At 48.3% G+C, this 21,552-nt stretch overlaps 1 long non-coding RNA gene across 1 annotated transcript; it reads right to left on the reverse strand.

Moving 5' to 3' along the window:
• Nucleotides 1–692: 692 nt before the first annotated feature.
• Nucleotides 693–21,106, reverse strand: LOC128122222 (uncharacterized). The gene is made up of 4 exons (XR_008222361.1): nucleotides 20,495–21,106; nucleotides 19,710–19,814; nucleotides 12,314–12,424; nucleotides 693–4,611 (listed from the first exon to the last, which is right to left on the reverse strand). It is a non-coding gene; the product is annotated as an uncharacterized LOC128122222 (long non-coding RNA).
• Between the last annotated feature and the right edge of the window lie 446 nt (nucleotides 21,107–21,552).

Consider the following 21,552-nt stretch of genomic DNA (forward strand, 5'->3'; position numbering starts at 1 on the left):
GAAAGATCACTAGTGTGTTTTTCTACAGACTATTGGCCTGCTTTGGCTCCTTCTTTAAGCTCTTCATATGCCAGATGTATGGACTCTGCTGTGCTGGAGTATTCCTGCCAGTTCGTCGTTTGTCTTTCTGCGTTGATTATGAACAGTCGGTGAATTAATCGGGCTACCCACATACCCCTATTGCATGTGGACTTGGAGCTGTGGTTAGAAGCACAGCCTCCTTTCCTGGGCTGGAGAGTTAGTTCAGCAGTGTTTTCTTCTAGTATTTCTGTTTCTGCATTTCAGCTTCTCATGGTGAGTGACATGAAGAATGGATCCAGCGTTATCTTTTCTCTATGTAACTCTAATCTTCTGAGTATTCTTTCCCTGACTGGTTTCATCTGTCGCTTTTGTAATATTAGCTTAATTTGCACATGCGATCAGGTAATTTTCTGACTTTCCCATTCTGTTTTGTTCCAACTGCTGATGCTATGTAGCAGGTTTCAGGTAACATTGTGTACATGTGTGGGTGGGTCGGGGAGGTGGAGGTATGTGCATGCTCACTCACATAGGCATATGTGGAGGCCAAAGGTTGATGTCAGGTATCTTCCTTAACTGCTTTTCTTCTTCTTCTTCTTCTTCTTCTTCTTCTTCTTCTTCTTCTTCTTCTCCTCCTCCTCCTCCTCCTCCTCCTCCTCCTCCTCCTCCTCCTCCTTCTTCTTCTTCTGTCTTTCACTGAGCCTGAAGCTTACTGTTTTGTTTTGGCTACAATGCCTGGCCAGTGAGCCCTGGGAAGCCCGTCTCTGCCCCCTAGGCCTGTGGTTACAGATGTCCACTCCTGCACCTGGTCTTTACGTGGATCCTGGGGATCTGAACTTGGGTTCTCATACTTGCACTGCAAACACTTTATCCACTGACCTGTGTCCCCAGCCCTTGCCTGACATTCTCAATGACTTTGTTGGTGACATTCTCTGTGTGGTCTGAGAACCACTGGGTCTCAGAAGCTCTGCTGAGTTCGTTCCTCTGCTGCTCCCTCCAGGAATCCTGCCTTGTTTTCATCTGTGGTCCACACGAATGCTTCTCACTCAGTTTTTATCTGTACGCATGTGTCCCACTTATCTTCTGGGCTAATAGATGTCAGGGAACTGGGTGTGCATTATAATTCACAACACTGATGAGGCTAAGTTCAAGTCAAGGCTCTGAGCTGGACCCTTCACAGTACCTCACAATTTCCTGACAGGCAACAACTAGCTAGGAGCAAGCCAAATCTAGCCCACATGACTTTCAGCATAGAATTTTTTTTCTTTTTTTGAGACAGGGTCTCATTATACTGTGGCTGTCATGGAACTCACTATGTAGACCAGGCTGGCCTTGAACTCACAGAGATCCACCTGCCTCGGCCTTCTGAGTGCTGGGATCAAAGGCGTGCACCACTAAGCCTGACTCAGCATCAACATCTTCACAAAACTGAATTAGTTGCTAGTACTTAAACATGGAGAGGTGTCATACACCGATACAGATTTTCAGAGTGACAGAAGCTGTGGTGGGTTGGGATGTGGCTCATTTGGTGGAACACTTGCCTAGCACGCACGAAGCACTGTGTTTAATGCTTAGTACCACATAAAACCAGGCATGACAGCACCTGCCCGTAACCATAGCAACTCAGAAGGCAAAGGATGGGAATCAGGCTGGGCAGTGGTGGCACATGCCTTTAATCCCAGCACTCGGGAGGCAGAGACAGGCAGATCTCTGTGAGTTCGAGGCCAGCCTGGTCTACAGAGTGAGTTCCAGGAAAGGCACCAAAGCTACACAGAGAAACCCTGTCTCAAAAAAATGGAAAAAAAAAAAAAAAGGATGGGAATCAGAAGTTCAAGGTTATCCATAGCTACATAACAAGTTGGAAGCTAGCCTGGGCTATATGAGGGTTTATTGTCCCTCCTCTTTGCTTCTTTTCTCTCCTGGGGCTCTGAAGGGATTTGAGTCTCCCACTCCGTAAAGCCACCAGAGAAAGACAAATGAAATTCCAGGACCCGTCAAATACCTGCAGAATTAATTAATTCCCTCTTAATGATCAGGTCTTGGGACGTCAGGCTGACTTGGTGAAGGTCATGTGATCAGTGCAGGGCAGAGAGAGGGATCTAGAGGTGTTTGGCTGGCTGCACAGCCAAGGCTGGGTGTCTGATAGCCATCCAAGTCTTGCCCGCGCATGCTTTCTCCCTATTAGCTGGCTAATGGTGGTAGACTTGGGCTCAGGCTCTTAACGATCTTGGTTGCTCTCCTATGGAACATTAGCACTCGCCTCATTAGCACAGCCCCTCAGGAGAGAGGCCTCAGGCTCCGTGGAGACCTGGCTCTGCCTGACTGCAGCTTTGGAGTCCCAGGCTTTTCCTTCTTGTTTCTCTTCCCACAGAGTTCCCCCAGGCCTTGTCAAATCTGCTGACAGCTGGCACCAAGGGATTGTGGGAAGGCAGAAGGAAGGTTGCCCTGGGCAAAATGCAGGTCTGCACACATGGCTCAGGGCTACTTTGCATCTTTTAAAAATCATTTTTATGTGTGTGTGTGTGTGTGTGTGTGTGTGTGTGTGTGTGTGTGTGTGTGAATGTTAGTGCCCTTGGAGACCCAAAGAGGGTTGTTGGATCCTCTGGAGCTGGAGTTGCAGGTGGTTGTGAGCTGCCTTGTGTTGGCTCTAGGAATCAAAGTACGGTCCTCTGCAAGGGCAGTAGCTAGCACCCTTCCCCACAGAGCATCCTTCTGGACCCATGCTTTGTCTCTTCAGAGGGAAAAGCAGAGCACACAAGGGTCACATTCCTTCAGGATGGTCACCAGGTAATCGCCTTGAGAACTGCATCAGTCACTGTGCTGTTGGCCAAGCCCAGAAGAACTTCATAAACTGGTCTCTGAGTGAAGTGGGAGATGAAGAAACAGTTTGCAAGGACAGAATACTATCATGCAAAGATGGTGGCTGTGGGAACACCTAACTAAGGCAGGTATTAAGCAAGGGTTTCAGTGGAGACCCAAGGAGATGAAGGAGCAGTCCCCAGGGAGGAAAAGAGAGAACCCAGGATGGAAGGTGCTGTCAGCAGCGTAGGGCACTAGTATCTGGGAAAGACCTGGCAGTGTAGAAAGCAGGCTGAGCAGCTGGTGGGTACATGGCCATGACATCTCTGCACGGCGGGATACAGGGCAACTCAGCCTTTATCCAGGCACAGGATCTGAGGCAGAGGATCCAGACAGCTGTTTTCACCCTCTTCTGCTCAAACTCACCACTGTCCAGACATGCTCCCCAGGGCAGCCTGGAAAGCAGCAGAATCCTGTCATCCCCTGCCAGCCCAGATTTCCTTCCACGTTCTGAGGAACACTAAGGAGGGTGGGCTGGGAGCAGGACTCAGTTGGTAGAGTGCCTTCCTAGCCTGCAGGAAGCCTTGAAGCCCTGGGTTCAGTCCCCAGCACTGTACAAACCAGGTGTGGTGGCACAGACCTGGAATCCAAACACCCTAGAGGTGGACACAGGAGCACCTGGAGTTCAAAGTTACCCTTCGTTACATAGAAAGTTTGAGGCCAACCTGGGCTACATGAGACCCTGTCTAGGAAAGAAGGAATAGAAAGCAAATGAAAAAGAACAAACTAAAAGCAAATGTAAAGGTAAAGGAAGAGAGGCAGAGGTGAGGGCTTGTGGGGATCGTGTTTTCGGAAGGCCTTCCTTTCTTCCATTCCAACTACAGCTGATGAGGAGTCAGGGCCTCAAGGGAGGGGTTAAAAGGGCTCCTTGGGATCTCTCCTGTACTGTGGGGTTCTGCAAGAAGGGAAGACTGACAAGCCACGCTCACTGCTGTCCTCAGAACCTCCATGGGAACTGAGTGTGGTTCGCGATCTAAGCCTGTAGGTCCTTCGCTTTGGTCCCCTAAGTCCAGGACTGGAGTGACCATGACTAAAAACTGGTCCCCTCCTTTCTTCCCTCCCTTCCTCCCTACTACTCCTGTCCCTCCCCCTCTTCCTTGTACTAGGGATTGAACCATTCAGCCACACTCCTAGCCTAAGAGGTAGAGCTTACGTGTAGGTCAGAGGACAACTTGTGATGGTCGCTTCTCTCCTTCTACTATATGCATCTTGGGGACTGATCTCAGGTCATCAGGCTTGGTGGCAAGCACCTTTACCCACAAAACCATCTTGCCAACCCAAGCAGCATTTTAAACTGGATGAGACTTTCAATGAGCAGAATGTTCTAGCCTCAGCTGTAGTCATCATCACCAAATAAGGATGGTAGTGGACTCTGGGGGCAACTGGAGGCAGAAAATCAAAGAGGACCAAGGACTGTATTTATGGCTCCATAAATCAGATCCTCATCAGTCACATCACTGTATCTGAAGCACAATCTAGAAGACAGGTGTATTATTTTCTCCGTTTTAGAGACAATGACTGGAAGACGCAGGAGATGGAGAACTCAATCATTGCCTCACAGCTGATAAACAGCTGAGCCCAGAGAGAATGCCCACAGGCAGGCCTGTGGCTCAGTCCCGGAGTGGCAGGGCTTCCCAGGGAGAGCTCAGAGCAGGCACCTCCCTCTCAGCTACTGTCTGATGCAGGGATGGGTAACTTACCACCTGCTTGGTGTCTTGTTCCGTTGTCAGGAGGCTGTTGAAAAAGACAACCAGTTACATAACTATAGAGTTTTGTGGTCAACACATTCAACCCTTACTCCATAAGTATCTATGGGACATTTCCACTGTTCCAAGGCCAGGGCAAGATGTCTACCTTCCCACCTGTTCTGAGATGAAGGCTCAGTGCATTATATAAGTATGGATTTGAGCCCAGGGCACATGGTGCAGTATCCAGTATCTTATGTCACAGAGTAAATTGGTCCAGGCACACATAGTCAGAAATAGACACAGCTGATTAAGACAAGTGCTGAGGTTTGAATGTCCCCCATAGGCTCATGTGTTTGAAAATTTGGTCCCCAACTGGTGGCGCTGTTTTGGGAGGTTATGGAACCTTTAGGTGGTGAAGTCTGACTGGAGGAAATGGACCCTGGGTGGGGGGGCGTGGGCTTTGAGGTTTTGTCGCCTCACCTCACTTCCTGCTCTTTCTCTGTTTCCTGTGTATGGAAGAAATGTGATCAGCCAGCTTCAGTCACTGTTGTCATGTCTTGGTACCATGACAGACCCTGTCCCTCTGGAACTGTAAGCCAAAACGAACCCTTTCTCCCCTAAGTTGCTTCCTGTCAGGGTGTGTTATTGAAGCAGCAGAGAGAATCCAATACCACAGAAAAGCCCTCCTGAGAACTGGAGTGGGCTGCAGAGCAAGAAAAAGCATTTCCTCAGAAGCCTTGAAAGTGCTGGGCATTGAGACTCTTGACCCTCTAGGCCTTCTGTGCTTCTTTGTTGTTTGTTTGTTTTTCCAGACAGGGTTTCTCTCTGTAACAGCTTTGGCTATCCTGGAACACTCTCTATAGACCGTGTTGGCCTCGAACTCAAAGATCAGCCTGCCTCTGTTGTAGAATATTATTTTAAGGTGTTACTTTTGTTTATGCTCTGGAACATTTGTTTAATGATTCAAAGGATCTGGAAGCAGAGACAGGAACATCTCTGAGAGTTCAAAGTCAGTCTAGTCTCTATATTGAGTTCTGGGACAACCAGAACTACATAGAGACCCTGTCTCAAAAACAAATACAAACAAACAAAAACAAATAATTTTAAAAACCAACAAATCAAAAACTTAGCCATCTGTCTTAATTAGGGTTTCTACTGCTATGAAAAGACACCATGACCATGGCAACTCTTATAAAGAAAAAACATTTAATTGGGGTGGCAACTTATAGTTTTAGAGATTCAGTCCATTATCATCAGGGCAGGGGGCATGGAGTCATTCAGGCAGACATGATGCTGGAGAGAGAGTTGGTACATGTTGATATGCAGGCAACAGGAAGTAGACTGTCCTTATGGGTGTGGCTTGAACATATGAGACCTCAAAGCCCATCTTCACAGTGACACACTTGCTCCAATAAGACCACACCTTCTTGAACAAGGCCACACCTCCTAATAGTGCCACTTTCATTGCGGACCATTCTTTCAAACCACCACACTATCTCAGGGTTTATTTTGGCTAACATTTTGAGGGTACAGTCCACCATAGTGAGGAGGCATGGAAATAGGACCAGGATAGCTGGTCATGTTACATCCACAGTTAGGAAAAAGAGAGATGAATGCTGGTGCTCAGCTCACTTTCTCCATTTTGTTGAGTCCAGGCATCTCACACAGTTGGGGTGGATCTTCCCACTTCAATTACCCCAGCCTAGAAACTCTCTCCCAGACTTGTCTGGAGGCTTGTCTCCTAGTTGACTGTAGATCCTGTCAAGTTGATATGACTCTCAATACTAACCATCACAGAGGGCTTGTGAAGCAAACCGCTTCAGCGGAGGAGTGTTGAGGAGGCTACAGTGGTCTGGCATCCTTGTGTTGGGGGCAGGGATCTTTATGGTGGTATTTTATTTGTACTGAAATGTGATTTTAATTGTATGTTAATAAATAAAGTTGCCTGGGGGTCAGAGCTATTAGAGCCATAGCAAAAGCTGGGTGGTGGTGGTGCACGCCTTTAATCCCAGCACTTGGTAGGCAGAGCTAGGTAGATCTCTGTGTGTTCAAGGATACAGCCAACAGACAGTGACAAGGCAGTCATGTGGTTGGTTTTACAACCAATGAGAAGGCAGGACAGAAAGTCTATATAAAGACAAACGACAGGAAGTAGGTCTCTTTCGGAGAGGTCTCTTGGCTGAAGAGGCTAGCTGCAGCAGGCGGGTAAGGCTCTTAGTTCTGATCTCTTGGCAAGAAGCATGTCATGGCCATACAGTTTGTAAACAATATAAGTCTCTGTGTTTAGTTGGTTGGGTCTGAGCAGCTGTGGGACTGGCAGGTGACAGAGATTTGTCTGACTGTGGGCCAGGCAGGAAAACTCTGGCTATAGATCTTTGTCATCCAAGGGGTGTCTTCTGTCTCCTTTTCTGGTAGGAACCTCACAATGAACTTCATTCTCCTGCAGCTGGTTAACTAGAAGCAAGCAATGGCTTCTCTTCAGCGAAGAGATGAGGTGAGGGGCAAGCAGAAGTTGTAAATGAACCCTGGTCTAGTAACATGTTCTCAGGCTCTCGGGATCAGGGAATGGGTATCTTGGGGAGGCCATCATTACTACACCATGTGGAATTTTGTATGATAATAAGCCTAAGGAGGAACCAGGAGCATGGAGTTTGGTCTGGACCCCGTGTTGAATCATGCTGGCACCTTGGGTCACCTCTTGCCTTTCAGGGTAGATACAGCAAGGGACTCACCACTTAGCTTTGAGTGATTCCCACACTTGCCTAGGCCAGGTCTTCCATGAAGCCACTCTCCATCTCTGGGTGCCTCCCGCCCCCCCCCCCCCCCCCCCCCCCCCCCCGTCTCCCCATCCCCAGGGGAACAGAAGCCTGGCTTCTGAGGCCTTCCCCTCTGTTCTCTGCCTTTCCATAATAGGATCTTGGCCTCTGCACCCTCCAGAGAAGCTGGAATTAAAACTCCAGGCTCTTCAGGTCAGAAATTTGCACTTCTCACTCCATTTTCCTTTGAGTGGTTGTTTGAAAACTCAGTTTCATAGAAAGCATAAGCCAGGGATGGTGGTTTACACCTTTAATCCCAGCACTTGGCAAGCAGAGGCAGGTAGATCTGAGTTCAAGCCCAGCCTGGTCTACAGAGCAAGTTCCAGGACAGCCAGGGCTACACAGAGAAACCCTGTCTCAAGAGAAAGAGAGAGAGAGAGAGAAGAAAGAGAAAAAGAAAACACACACACACACACACACACACACACACACACACACACACACACACACGTGGTGGCGGTGGGGGGCATTCCTATGATCTCAGGGCTGGCCTGATAAGCTTGCCATTCCAGGAGGCAGCGTGCTAAGTGGGGAAGAAGGAATGGAGACGCCGCTTGGTGACTCACTTCCCAGACGAACCTGCTTTCTTTTGTTTTTGTGTTTGACGGCTATTCGAGCAAGGTCTCCTGACAGCGACTGAGAAGAGAAAGTGGGGAACAAAATTCCTTCCTTTTTTGCCAAACAGCAAAGCCTGCCCCAGCAGCTTGATAGGCTTTATTTTTTTTTCTAGTAGTCAAGAGTTCTTTTTTCCCCCTGTGAGCACCTCATAGTTCATCTCCTCTTCTCGATAGCCTCTCATTAATATGACCATTTATTTCATCCGGTTTCCCACACCACACAGTGTCCATGGTACATATTTCATCTGATAAATGTTCATTTCACACCTATTTTATGTTAGGAGCTGTGACAGACACTTTGGACAACATACCAAGCAGAAAATAACTCCCCCAAACCAAGAGCTCTGACCTATGGAGCTGGGATTGACAACAGAGGCAGGTAAATCCAATCCTAACGTTTAGCCCAAAACACAGTTCTCACCTCAGAGGGAGAGAATAAGCGACCGTTTATTCTGAGTCAGATATGAGTGACCGTGGCCACAGGACACACGGACTCAGGTTGCTCCAAATAACATGTTCCAATGTGGAAACAATTAGACTAGCTTTCAGGGTCATAGAACAAAAGCATGATGGGAAATTCACATCTGCTGGTCTTCAGAGTTCTCTGGTCCTCAGTCACTCTGGGGGAGTGGGGGTGAGGAGGAAGGCTGGAGTTAGCTGAAGACCAAGTGTATTTCTTGCTTTAGGGAGTAACAGAGGCTGCTGGGAGGGGGGTCATCACACAGGAAATCCACAGGAAAGTGCACGACCGGACAGCAAGGTCATCTTCGCCTCCAGGGTGTCTAGGGAGCAAACCCAGCCATCTTCCCTGCCCTCCTGCCCCCCCTGTGAAGGAACATAGAGGTGCCGCTTCTCGTATTAATCTAGCGGTAAGCATTTTTTACACCAGCTGTCCTCACATCCCTGGGCCCCCGAGGAACAAGACACAGAGCCTTGGAACATCATTAAAATGCTGTCCAGAAAGAGGCACCGCTGAGCCTGGTCGGCGAGAAGCTAAGAACTGCGGGAGTGAAATGAAGACAGGCGTGCTAGCTAGGCAGACGGGCCAGGCAGGCACCGGTTCCCACTAGTGGGCTGTGCACCAACCTGTAGAACAATCCCGGATGACTCCCCTCCCTTCCAGACTAACGTTTAAACACTGGTGAAAACCAAAACCAGCCTCTGTGGTCTTTTGTAGCCCCGGTTGACCTACTCGGCATGCAGCTGAGGATGGTCCTCTTGTCTCTGTCTCTGCTGGGATTACAGGCGTGCACTCCACACTTGGTTTTAGTTTCAGTGACCTCTAATGACGTGTACACCTGGATGGTTAATTAACATTGCTTCTGTATGCAAAGGTGTAGAGAAATGGTCTATCTATGGGTGGGAAGAAGTCTAAAACAGCCATGGCCACCACTCCGGGGCAGAGAGGAGAGGGGTAGACTGATAAGGGCCAGGGCTATCTCTTTTGGGAGCAGAGAGAAGAGAGGGAAAGTGGAAAAACCTCACTGGGAATTAAGAAAACCGGTAGATGCAGGATGACAGGGTGGGGGTGGGATGCTGTGAACTGGAACAGCCTGGAAATTTAGGGTGGCAGGGGAGGGGGCTTGCGAGCCTGGTGGCTTTGGCATGCACGTAAGTACATGGCAATAGAGAAGAAACCAGTTTTCTCAGGTTCATGGTGAGTGAGAGTGAGCTTTTATCTCTACTAGCAATCCTATAGTCCAGCCTGAATGGAGCCCAGACTCATTTTGAACCAAATCAGTGGGCTTGCCCCTTTTTGGGGGGTGCTTGGGGTTTTCCCCTTTGGACCTGATCTCCCTCCCTCCCTCCCTCCCTCTCTCCCTCTCTCTCTCTCTCTCTCTCTCTGTCTCTCTGTCTCTCTCTCTCTCTCTCTCTCTCTCTCTCTCTCTCTGTCTCTCTCTCCCTCTCTCTCTCTCTCTCTCTGTCTCTCTCGTGCTCTTTTTCATCTCTCTCTCCAATCTCCTAATATAGTGAGCTAATCAACTACTCCATGTTCCTAAATCTATTTGAAGCATGGTTATGTCTAAGATGTATGTAACGCTGGGCTGTTACTTAATCTTCTCCCCACCCCTCTCTCTTCTCTACCTTCTCTGCCTGCCCCTCTACCGTCCACACAAAACAGAGTCCTCCCAAAGGAGTAAGAGTCTATTTTCAGTCAAATCTGAGCAACCTTAGCCTGGAGACACACATTCAGATCGCCTCAAGTGATTTGTCCTCTGCAGACCATGGACTTTCTACATTACAGCCACAGGACAAAAGCGGACCATAAGTCAACGGATCCATCAAATGCACTGACAGAGGCCCTGGGTAGGCAAGCTACAGCTAAACCAGGAAATCTTCTGCTGGAGGTCTTACCTGATGGCCAAAGAAGGCTAGGACACAAACAGGGTGGGTGATTATTGGCTATTGAGAGGGCTGAAGATATCTCAAGGTAATCTGAGCTCTGGGTATGCAGCATTCCAACTCTCCACAAAGATGTTTTAACCTGCCTTGTTGAAGGTCCCACAGATGTGGCTTTTTCTGGGAACTTTACACCGGGAAAGAGAAGATGTGCTAGTCAATCATCTGTGTGTTCCTGTCTACTGGTTTACACATGCCTCTGTTATGCACCGCTTTGCTTCTTGAGCAAATCATCTCCGCTGGGCTGCCATGTCAAGATCAGAATAAAGTCACCTGCTTCCCGGTTCCTCCTCCAGACCATGGGGAGAATCCAGGCTGAACGTGGTCTGCTTTAACATGGGCGGCAGACTAAACCCACCCAGAGAGAAGAGAGATAAAGAGAGAGCAAGAGAGGAGCTGCTGACCAAGAGAGGCAGCTTGGGCAAAGAGACCAGCATAGCCAAAATGACTGAGTTATATAGGGATCAGGCTGGGGAAGAGAAGTGGAACCCCGCTTCTGGGAGGGAGAGGTTTAGGGTAGGGGGTATGGTGAGGAGTGTTGGGAGGAGTGCTGAGGACTGAGTGAGACTTGTCCTGGGTTTAAGACCTAACACAGAGGACTTGGTTCTGGTTCTCATCTCCCAGATGGCAGCTCCCACGGTCTGTAACTCCGGTTCCAGGTGATTTAACACCCTCTCTGACCTCTGTGGACATCAGGCATGCACGTGGTGCACATATATACCTGCAGGCAAAACACTCATACACATAAAATAAAAATAAGCAAGAGTCTTACAAAAATAAACAAGCTCCCGACAAATGGTGTTCAAGGTTGACCTCTGATTTCCACATTTGTGTACACACACATGTACCTGCACACATAGGAACTTACACATATACACCATATATACATATACGTGTGTGTGTGTGTGTGTGTGTGTGTGTGTGTGTGTGTGTGTGTGTGTGTGACTGAATGACACTGTGTAGCACAAATTGAAGAAATGGCTGCTCCCAGCAGGGCCTCAAGACTGGACTCACGGTGACTGAGGACTTCCTGGCAGTAGCAATTCCCTCCCTGACCTTCCAGTTCTGTCCACTTCCGGGATAGACTTACCAAATGTCTTTTAGTTGTGTGGTTTTACAAGGGTCCGGAAAGAATAACCCTTAGTACAATAGAATTACAGTATAGTATATAACCTCCCTTGTGGTTAATACTAGAGGTTTAGCATATTTTAAGCTAACAACACAGTTGGTCTTTAACGGAACACAATAAACAGGTGAAAAATCTACAGTTTTCTTATCGGTAGGACCTGAGACATTACAGGCTCTAAGGGAACTTTCCACCTCACTCATCCATTTCTTCGGGTGCACTCCACAACCCCCGGGAGGGGGTGTTTGATATTGCCCTCTGAAATCTCCCATTTGGGTTGAATTCTCAACCTCTATTTTCTCTACTTTAAACTCTGGTGCAAACCCTCGGGGTATGTGCAGCCCTCCAAGTAGGTGGGGGTCGGCTCTGCTGGCTAGGGACCCTCTGGGCTCCATTCTGAGAGCCTTGTTAGGAGCAGCTCACATGCATGTGTTGTTGGTCAATGGCTTCAGCAAGTCTGGTTCCCACTTTGGCAGGAGATGAAGCCTGGCCACTCCCACTGGGGAAGGCACAGCTTATCAGCTTTAGCCCTAGCCACATGAGCGAGGAGACTGGGAGTGGTGGGGGGCGGGGGGGGGAGGACGGGGGGGGGGGGGGTGTTCAGAACTTCCTTTTCCTCAATTGCTTCCTCTCAAAGGTATTTGCATTTTAACACGAGTTGGCCCCTACCCCCACCCCCATTTCCCCCTCCTTTGATTCTATTGCTGAGGCATCCCTGATGCTGGAGGCATGTTAGTGTCTGGAGGGCTCCATGGCAACAGCCTGGGAGTTGAATGGTGTGAACCTCACCTCTTTTTCTTTTTGCAGACTGGTTGGCAAGGCAGACCATTTAGGAGAATTTTCAAGGAAGTGCAAACGGAACTTTGTCACCTTGGTGTCTCCTGGGCTTGCTGTGAAAACCTGTGGATAGATTGCAGAGGTGGGCAGACCTGTGGGGGGTGATGGACAAGAGGCAATGATAAACTTACTAGTCCCCCACTCTTTTTTTTTTTTTTTTTTTTTGGTTTTTCGAGACAGGGTTTCTCTGTGTAGCTTTGCGCCTTTCCTGGAACTCACTTGGTAGTCCAGGCTGGCCTCGAACTCACAGAGATCCGCCTGGCTCTGCCTCCCGAGTGCTGGGATTAAAGGCGTGCACCACCACCACCCGGTTAGTCCCCCACTCTTAAATGACGCTCTTTCCCCAATGGTTCTGAGGAGCCCACCGGACTTGATGATGCTTAACTCCACGAGGGATGCCCGGAGAGACTGGTGCAGAGCCTTCTGTTGCTACAACAGAAACACTCTGACCATCAGCAATTTAGAGGAGGAAAGGGTTTATTTGACTGACACTTTTAGGCTACATTCATCACTGAGGGGAGTCAGGGCAGGATCTCAAGCAAGATCTTGAAGCAGAAACTGTGGAGGGACGCTGTTTGCTGGGCCTCCTCACAGACTCATGCTCAATTAGCTTTCCTATATAGCCCAGGAATTCCTGCTTGGGGAATGGCGTTACAGTGGGTTGAGATTTACCTCAATTAAGGTTTGAGACACCCCGTCCCCCACAGACACTCCCAGAGGCCAATCTGATCTCAGTAATCCTTCAATGAAGACTTCCTTCTCAGATGACTTTAGGCTCTCAAGTTGACAGTGAAAGCTGACTAGCGTATACTACTGTTGGGTGGGTATTCTCTCTGGACAGAAACACTGGAGGGAAGTAGGAGGTTCATAAGATTCAGGAAGTTCCTGAAACTTACAGGCTTAGGAAGCTAAGAAAGTTACAAGGGTCACAAGGCCCCTCTCAAGATTATGTAACCAGTAATAGCAGCTGGCAGAGGGGAGACTGTCAGGAGGAACTGCCAGCTGGGCACTGATACTGAGGCTATTGATGCTGCTTGGTCCACCATGGCAGCTAGAGATGACAGCTGTTGTTTAGCTGTTGTTTACCTTGGATGATATAGCAATTTGAGGAAGGACCACTATATGCTCAATCACATTTCCCTGTAGCGTTGGACTCCAGCGGGTTGTGGTGGGGGCTGGAGGAGGGAGGGCTTTCTCCTGCACATGTAGCTCATGCTGGGTAGTAGACGAAAGACTCATTTCTGCATGTGGTTAAGGTGGCCTGCCTTTCTAACCCTCAGGTTGTGAATGGAGTTGCAGAGCTTATTGTGGTCCAATGACTCCTGGTGTCTAGTGTGTTAACAGGGGCACAGACAAGGCAATGACCAGCTTATAGTCATGACCTTGGACTGAATCAGGGGGTGTGCTGTGCTTTGGGGATGTGTCTTGCTTATCACCTAAAGATCCATTGTCATTAAAGTTTTGCTTTGTCCCCAGGGAAATACTATAGGGCAGTTCTTTTGTTGTTTTGGTATGTATGTACATGCTTATATGCACATCTATGTTTGGATGCATGTGTGTAAGTGTGTGGAAGCCAGAGATTGGCCTTCCATGTCTTCCCAGTCACTCTCCACCTTTTTTTTTTAGATTTATTTATTTATTATGTATACAGTGTTCTGTCTGCACGTATTTTATTTTATTTTTAAAGATTTATTTATTTATTATGTATACAGTGTTCTGCCTGCACGTATGTCTGCAGACCAGAAGGGGGCACCAGATCTCATTACAGATGGTTGTGAGCCACCATGTAGTTGCTGGGAATTGAACTCAGGACCTTTGGAAGACCTGTCAGTGCTCTTAACCTCTGAGCCATCTCTCCAGCCCTCTCCACTTTCTTTGTGAGACAGGGTCTTTCACTTTTACCTGGAGCCTATTGACTTGGCTAGGCTGAATGGTCAGTAATCCCCAGGGGTCCTCCTGCCTCTGCTTGCCCACTCTTGGGCTTACAAGCCTATACCACCATACCCGGTATTTTTACACGGATTGTGAGGGTTGAACTAAGGTCACACGTTTGCATTTCTGACATAACCAGGTATTACACTGGTTATGGGGTGGGCCAAGCGTTCCTATGTTCTTTACATCTTATTCATTGCATTGAAATAGGTGCACATGGGTTTGAAGAGTAGCAAGGAAACTTTATTCAGAGCCAAGTGACAGCATAGGTCAGCAACAGGTTGTCAAGAGTGACAGACAGCAGGCCACATGAATGAGGGGACTCATGAGTTCTGATTATTGTTTGGGGCTCCGTCTTATGAAGTTCAAGAGAAGGAGGGCTTTGGTTGCTAGGGGCATAGGGTGGTTTTCCATTTTTTAAACATTTATTTTATAATTAATTATATGATTATGTGAGTATGTGTATATGAGTGCAGGCACCCTCAGAGGCCAGAATAATATGTCAGATCCCCTAAAGATGGAGTTATAGGTGGTTATGAGCTACTCAACATGGGTGCAGAGACCTGAATTCAGATCCTTTGCAAGAGAAGCATGTGCTTTTAACTGTCCAGCCATTTCTCCAGCTCCAAGGTTCTCTATTTTGATTGACAGATTTTAAGTTACATAATCTACATTGTTTGTCCTTTCTCATAATGCCCCTGATTTTAATCATATACTCACCCAATTATGCATAGATAAGCATAAGATGTTAAATAGGGGGTTCTCTTTAAAAGTACACATTGAGCCGGGCGGTGGTGGCGCACGCCTTTAATCCCAGCACTCGGGAGGCAGAGTCAGGCGGATCTCTGTGAGTTCGAGGCCAGCCTGGGCTACCAAGTGAGTTCCAGGAAAGGCGCAAAGCTACACAGAGAAACCCTGTCTCGAAAAACCAAAAAAAAAAAAAAAAAAAAAAAAGTACACATTGAGAATACAGTTTGCTTCATTGTATATGCATCTAAAACCTACCTACCCTTGTACCTGAATGAACTAAGAATATGTTTGGATAGAAATTGTCCAAGTTTGATGGCCATTAAGGAGAGGAGAAATGTATCTCATTGTTCTGAGTGGGGTGTGTGTTGCTGAGTGCATTGTTCATTCAGAGACGGATGTCTGTGCATGGTATGAGCAGGCGAGGCTCTCAGGCTGCCTCAGAAGAGGGGTGTGTACAGAGCCCAAATCAAGTGTAGTCCCAGGGTGCCACACTATTCCCTGTACTGGCCTCCCTCACAGGGATGTCCAATCATGGATTTTTGGCTTGTCGAATGGGCATAGTACTTGAGATAGTTCAATAAGACTCAATCTAAAGATTATGCTAGAATTTTTAGAAGCATGATGCCCTTTCTATTGAGATGGCTAAGATTCCAGCCATTTTGCCCCTCTGAAGGAAGAGAGCCTGCCCGAGGACAGAGGCATTGCTGAAGACAGAATGGTGGAGAAACGTAGAGAAAGTATTACTCAATCCCTTGGTCAACCCATGCCTATAGTCCTGTCTCCTCTTGGAATTTTCAGTTTCATATATGCAAAAATCCTATATTTCTGCTTAAGAAGCTCTGTACCACTCACATAGGATATCTTTATTCTCGAAGTCTTTGGATGCAGTGGCTGCATGTCTCTTTACACATGACATCCTCAGATGAGTGACAAGAACCATGCTCTCTCACAGGTACTCCAATCACTGTCTCCTGGTCATCCAATCAGCCAGGGGATGATCAGAGATCAGGATGGGGTCTCCATCCCCTAGCTCATTTACCGGTCTTCCACTTTGGATCCTATAACATAAACTACTGTTTCTGCTAGCAGCAATCTTGGTCCCAAAGCGGAGGCTCAATGAAGCACATGATGTGCATCAGGTGTGGTCCTAAGTGGCTTGCACAGGGCAGTGGGGAGCATGTGGGTGCTCACAAGCAGGGTGACTAGAATGTCGATCCGGGTTTGGACTCCATGAGGTCCCAGATCCTCGAGGTGGGTGTGGTGGCCGATTGCCTAGCAGGCTGGTAGACTGACTCTGAGAGTTCCTACCTAGGCTTCCAGTTCAGACTCTATGCAGACCCACTTTGGTGCCGTGGGTGGTATGACTGATAGGCAGTCAGGCAGGGGGGCTCTACCCAAACTTTTAACCAGCAGTGGGCTTTCTGTGGGGAGTGGAGAATGAAAGCTACAGATGTGAGTGGTTTTACTCTTAGCTGGATCACACTATTCCCTTGCCTGTACAATCTCCCCCAAGTATAGTTAAGGAGCGATTTTTGCATCATGTCTTGCTAAATTTTTAGCTTCTACCAGCCTAGCATCCATTCTCCCAGTCCCCGCCCCGCCTTGCTTTCCTGACGCTGCAGAATTCTTGGGACGCTGTCCAAAGTGCTGACAAGCAGTTTTCTTACGGAAATCTCAGCTTTGCCAAACGGCTGTACCGCATACGATCAGGGTCTAGGGCTGGGGTCTCAGGATGCAAGCGTTGGTAAAGAGAGGGGACCTCTGGCCATCCCAAGTCACTTCCATCCAGCAATATGTCTTCTGGAAAGTGGTGTTTATCTTGGCTTTCTCTCAGCCACTAGGATTCACACACAACCAGGTGGACAGTCAGGGTCCAGATGGTAAGTACCACTTCCTAATGCTCAGCTAGGATGGCAGACAGACAGCAGAATCGGAACTCATTCTCTTTAGAAGCTGCCACTATTATACGCTGGCTGTATGCCAGACGCCACACTATGTCCTCAGCACACATTTCCTCAAGCAGTTCTCAGCATCATCCAGTATGGTAGACACTGTTATTTTCTCTGTGTTACAGCCAGAAAGGGTGCAAATTGAAAGACAGATGGGAAGTCTGTGAGAGCGCTCAGCAGGCCAGAGCACTTGCTGCCAAGGCTGATAACCTGAGAGTGATCCCCAGAGTCCTCAGAGTGGAAGGACAACAAGTTGTCCTCCAACTAACACGCCCACCCACCGTGGCACGTGGATACCTCCTTCCAAATAAATGAATGTAGTTAATAAAAGAAAGATAAATGGTTTGGACAAGCATAAGACATAAGGTTTGTCTGGGGCCTTCCTGATGACACAGATCCTACCCCTCAAACCATCCAGCTATCCATTGTGAATAAGACCAGGAATGGGGTCTAGACATAGACAGTCAGCCCTCTGCTCAAGAGTTGACTTAAGAGCCACTTCTCGGGCTAGGGAGATGGTTTGGTGGGCATTTGCCATGCAAGCATGAGGACCTGAGTTTGGATCCTTAGAATCCATGTAAAGCTGGGTGCGCTGGTGTTTCTGTGATTCTCACACTGAGAGATGAAAGCTGGAGACAGAATTCCTGGAAGCTGGGGGCCAGCTGGCCTGTTGCATACAGCAATGAGCAAACAAGAGGTTCTAGGGAAAAAGGGGGGACTGACACCCAGGTTGTCCTCTGACCTCCACATACACGCTCTGGCACATGTGTGCCCCCTGACCCCAACTCTCTCTGTAGATCTCTGCACTCCCCAGCTGTAGATGCAGTGGGTTGCCTCTCCGGCCTATAAGCAAGTCACCCTGGTTGAGCCAGTGAGCCCTCTCCCATGGGACAAGAGCTTGAGTCTACATGTGGAGTGTGAGAAACTTTTCCTGGGGAGGCATGATGTATATTATATACTCACATCTACTCACCCCTGAAAGGGAACCCATGAGAGACCAAAGTAGCAACTGCACCAAAGTCCAACTTGGTGAATGAATGCATTTTATTGGGGTTACTTGCAGGAGTCAGCACGATTCAAAAGCAGCTGCATCACTGAAGAGCTCATTGTAACACGGGTGAGAAGCAAAGACCCGGAGCTCTCTGTACAGCTTGGCGGCAGCTCGACAGGTCTGAGAATTTCCTCTCTGGAGCTCTCCTGGTCAGAGTCTCTTGCCCCACCCCAGGCAGTTGTTTATGGCTTCTGTAAAGCTGAGGGGGGCTCTCCTGACTCTTTCAGGGTCCAGCATTCCAGAACATGTGCCGTTCACCCCCTGGGTCTCAGGTGTTTCCTCCCAGTTCCCGGAAGAGGTTTAAATCATAGGAAACTGTTCTCTACATCAGCATGGCAGTCACAGGAGGGCTCCAATTTTAAGCTGGCTCCACATGACCTTCGCCTGTGACGATCTGATGCCAGCTCACTTTCTGCATTCCTCCTGAAGGTGTGGCTTCTCTGAACACAGGAACATAGGGTGGGAAAGCTTCAGGATAACTGCAAGAGAGAGCTTTGCGGCTGACACACCCTTTGTCTTCAGCAGGCACCAGATTTCTCTACCTTTAGCAGGGATCTCACTTCACAGAGCACTTGAACGCCCATTGAGGATGTCAGCTTCTTATTTGAGGAAATGTCAGGCACCAAAGGGCAAGTACCACTTAACATGTCAAGGAGCAGTGCGGCTGGCAGACGCACTTATACGTGAAAACCCACCTTCAGCTCTGCATCTGGGAACTGAGGTAAGACGTCTTGAGAGCAGTCAGACGTGAGGACCATGTTCAATCTGAGGACAGGGTTAAACCAGCCATGCGTGCAGCCTGCCCTTCCTGCAAGTTATCACTCCCCCACTCGATCCTTTCAGCCCTGCACACCTGCTCTTCATTCACAAAACCTTAATAGCCTAATGCTCCTCTTCATTTTCCCATCCATCTTTATTTCTTCTTTGGCTTCCCCTTCTGACTGTTCTGCCATGTCCTCATTGGTCAAGAAACAATGTTCTGCCTCACCCTTCTGCTTCCCACTTCTTGCTCCCACAGTCCATTCTGTGAGCCAGTGACCATTGGGAGATGGAGATGGAGAGGAACAGCCTCCTAGCATGGGAAGTTTCAATGCTTGCTTGCTTGCTTGTTTCCTTCCTTCCTTCCTTCCTTCCTTCCTTCCTTCCTTCCTTCCTTTTCTTCATTCTTTCTTTCTTTTGCATGTGTATGAGTGCACAGAAAGGAGGGCCAGAAGTTCAAGGCTATCCTTGAATTCTAGCTCACCAATTTGGCCAGGCTGGCTGTTCAGCAACTCCCAGAAATCCTGTCTCTACTCCCTGCCCCCGTGCTGGGATTACAGACATACACGATGGAGTCTGGCTTTTTAGATGAGTGTTTAGGATCTGAACTCAGGTCCTCATGCTTGCATGACAGGTAATTTACAGACTGAGCTGTCTCTCCATCCCTGGCTTCCTGCATGTTGGGATTATAGCCATGAGCCACCATGCCTGGATTATACGGTGTTGGCAATTGAACTCAGAGCTTCATGTAAGCTACACAGCACTCTACCAAATGAGTTATACCCCTGCCCAACAGGTGTTTATTCTGCTTTGGAATACTGTCATAATTACTGTTTTATTGCTATGAAGAGACACCAAGATCCAAGGCAATTTATAAAAGAATGCATTTAATTGGGGTCTTACTTACAGTTTCAGAGGATTAGTCCATGACCATCATGGCAGGGAGTATGGTACCAGGCAGACAGGCAGGCATAGTGCTGGAGTAGCTGTAGCTGGGAGCTTACATTCTGATCTGTAGGCAGCAGGCAGAGAAAGAAAGACTGGGCTTGTCATGGGCTTTTGAAATCTCAAACCCCATCCCCAGTGACATACCTCCTCTAACAAGGCCACACCTCCTAATCCTTCCCAAACATTTCCACAAACTGGGGACCAAATATTTCAAATATATAAGTCTGGTGGGGTGGGGTGGTGCATTCTGATTCAAACCACAACCGATCAATTCCACGTGCTGTGCTGAGTGAGACTTTCTAAAGCCACAGAGGCACTGAGTGACTGCAGATCCCCCCCTGCACTGCACTCATAAACACACCTCTTCACCCAATGAATGGCTATTTCAGGGCAGGAGAGGTGGGAGAAGAGTGGCATCAATAGGCCTGCTCCAGAGAAGTGTCCATCTGCTTCTGTTCCCCGGAATAATACAAGGAAAGAGTTCACCAAACCAGACCCCTGCTCTATCAGCGCCAGAGGGGAGGGTCTTCTTCTACCAGCTGAGCCTGCTCTTGCTGAACTTGTGGGTACCCCCAATATCACTCATCATCTGTTTGTCTGTTTCCATAGACATGGCAGGTGGCTAGGGGGTGGAGCCATGGGATGCCAAGTTTATCAGCAGGGGATGGAAAATCCAGAACAGGGAACAATGACAAGATGTGATGCTAAGGAGCTATTGGGTCCAGGGTTCACTCAGTCAAGTACCTCTACTCACAGTTGGTTCTAGGCTCTCTGACAAGTTGTCAGAACTGTGGGATCCCTTTGCAGGAGACATGATCCCCCTCTGGTTGGCACCAGGCTTCTGCCTTTTCCTTCTCCTAGCATGAGGCTCCTGGGGGGACATTCAAACTTTTTGAGGTCCATTGTCTCAGTAGTCTGACAGGCAGAAGGAGGGCCTAAAGTCTCCCTTGATGGTATCTTCTCTTTTAGTAAACAAGGACAGTTGCACTACAGTGAGGTCTTTGGGTTTGGTTCCAAGTGTGATTAGGGACACTGGAAAGCTAATGAAGTCACTCACACGATCTGCTTGTGTCTAAAGGGCCAATCACCAGGTTTCCCACTTTCTCTGTAGGGACACCAGTCTAAAGTGGCCAGGTCTTCTGACTCCCCATGGAAAGCTGAAATTCTGGCTGATTCTCTTGTTGGTTTTCCAATTTTAAATTATTGACAACTCATTAGAAAAATTTAAAGCAGTGGTCGGGGCAGGTTAGAGAAGTGCCTTGAGGCTCCCAAACTGAAGAAACTTTGCCCTGTGCTTGCTGCACAGCTGAGCAATAGAGACTTCTGAGCCCCAAGCATCAAGTGCAGACCAGGCTAGCCTTGAACTCACAGAGATCCTCCTGCCTCTGCCTCCCCAGTGCTGAGATTAAAGGTGTGCACCACCACTGCCCCGCAGTGCCAAATCTCTTGAGGAGAAGAACAAGGTAACCAGAGGCCATAAGCACTTGATTGCAGGGGTCCTGACCCTGGGTGGGGAAGCTGTGTGAAGTCAGCAGGTTCTTATGGATCCTCACTGCCCTGAGTTTTGCCTCAAATACCATTATACTGCACAGGAGCCGTATAACTGTGCACCACAGAGGGCTGAGAGTGAGGGGTCATCAATGAGTGTGTCGAGGAGAGACTTCAGATAAAATAGTGTGGTGCTTGTGAACATTCAACACAGACATATCATGTCTGTGTGGTTTTTAATTTGAGAGGATTAGATGAAGGTTTGAAAATGGATGGCCTTTAAAATTGCTCCTGGCTCAGAGATTCTAAGATGA

This window comes from Peromyscus californicus, unplaced genomic scaffold (genome assembly GCF_007827085.1).
Source record: "Peromyscus californicus insignis strain IS unplaced genomic scaffold, ASM782708v3 Scaffold_3__1_contigs__length_106647218, whole genome shotgun sequence".
In the NCBI taxonomy this organism is placed as follows: Eukaryota; Metazoa; Chordata; class Mammalia; order Rodentia; family Cricetidae; genus Peromyscus; species Peromyscus californicus.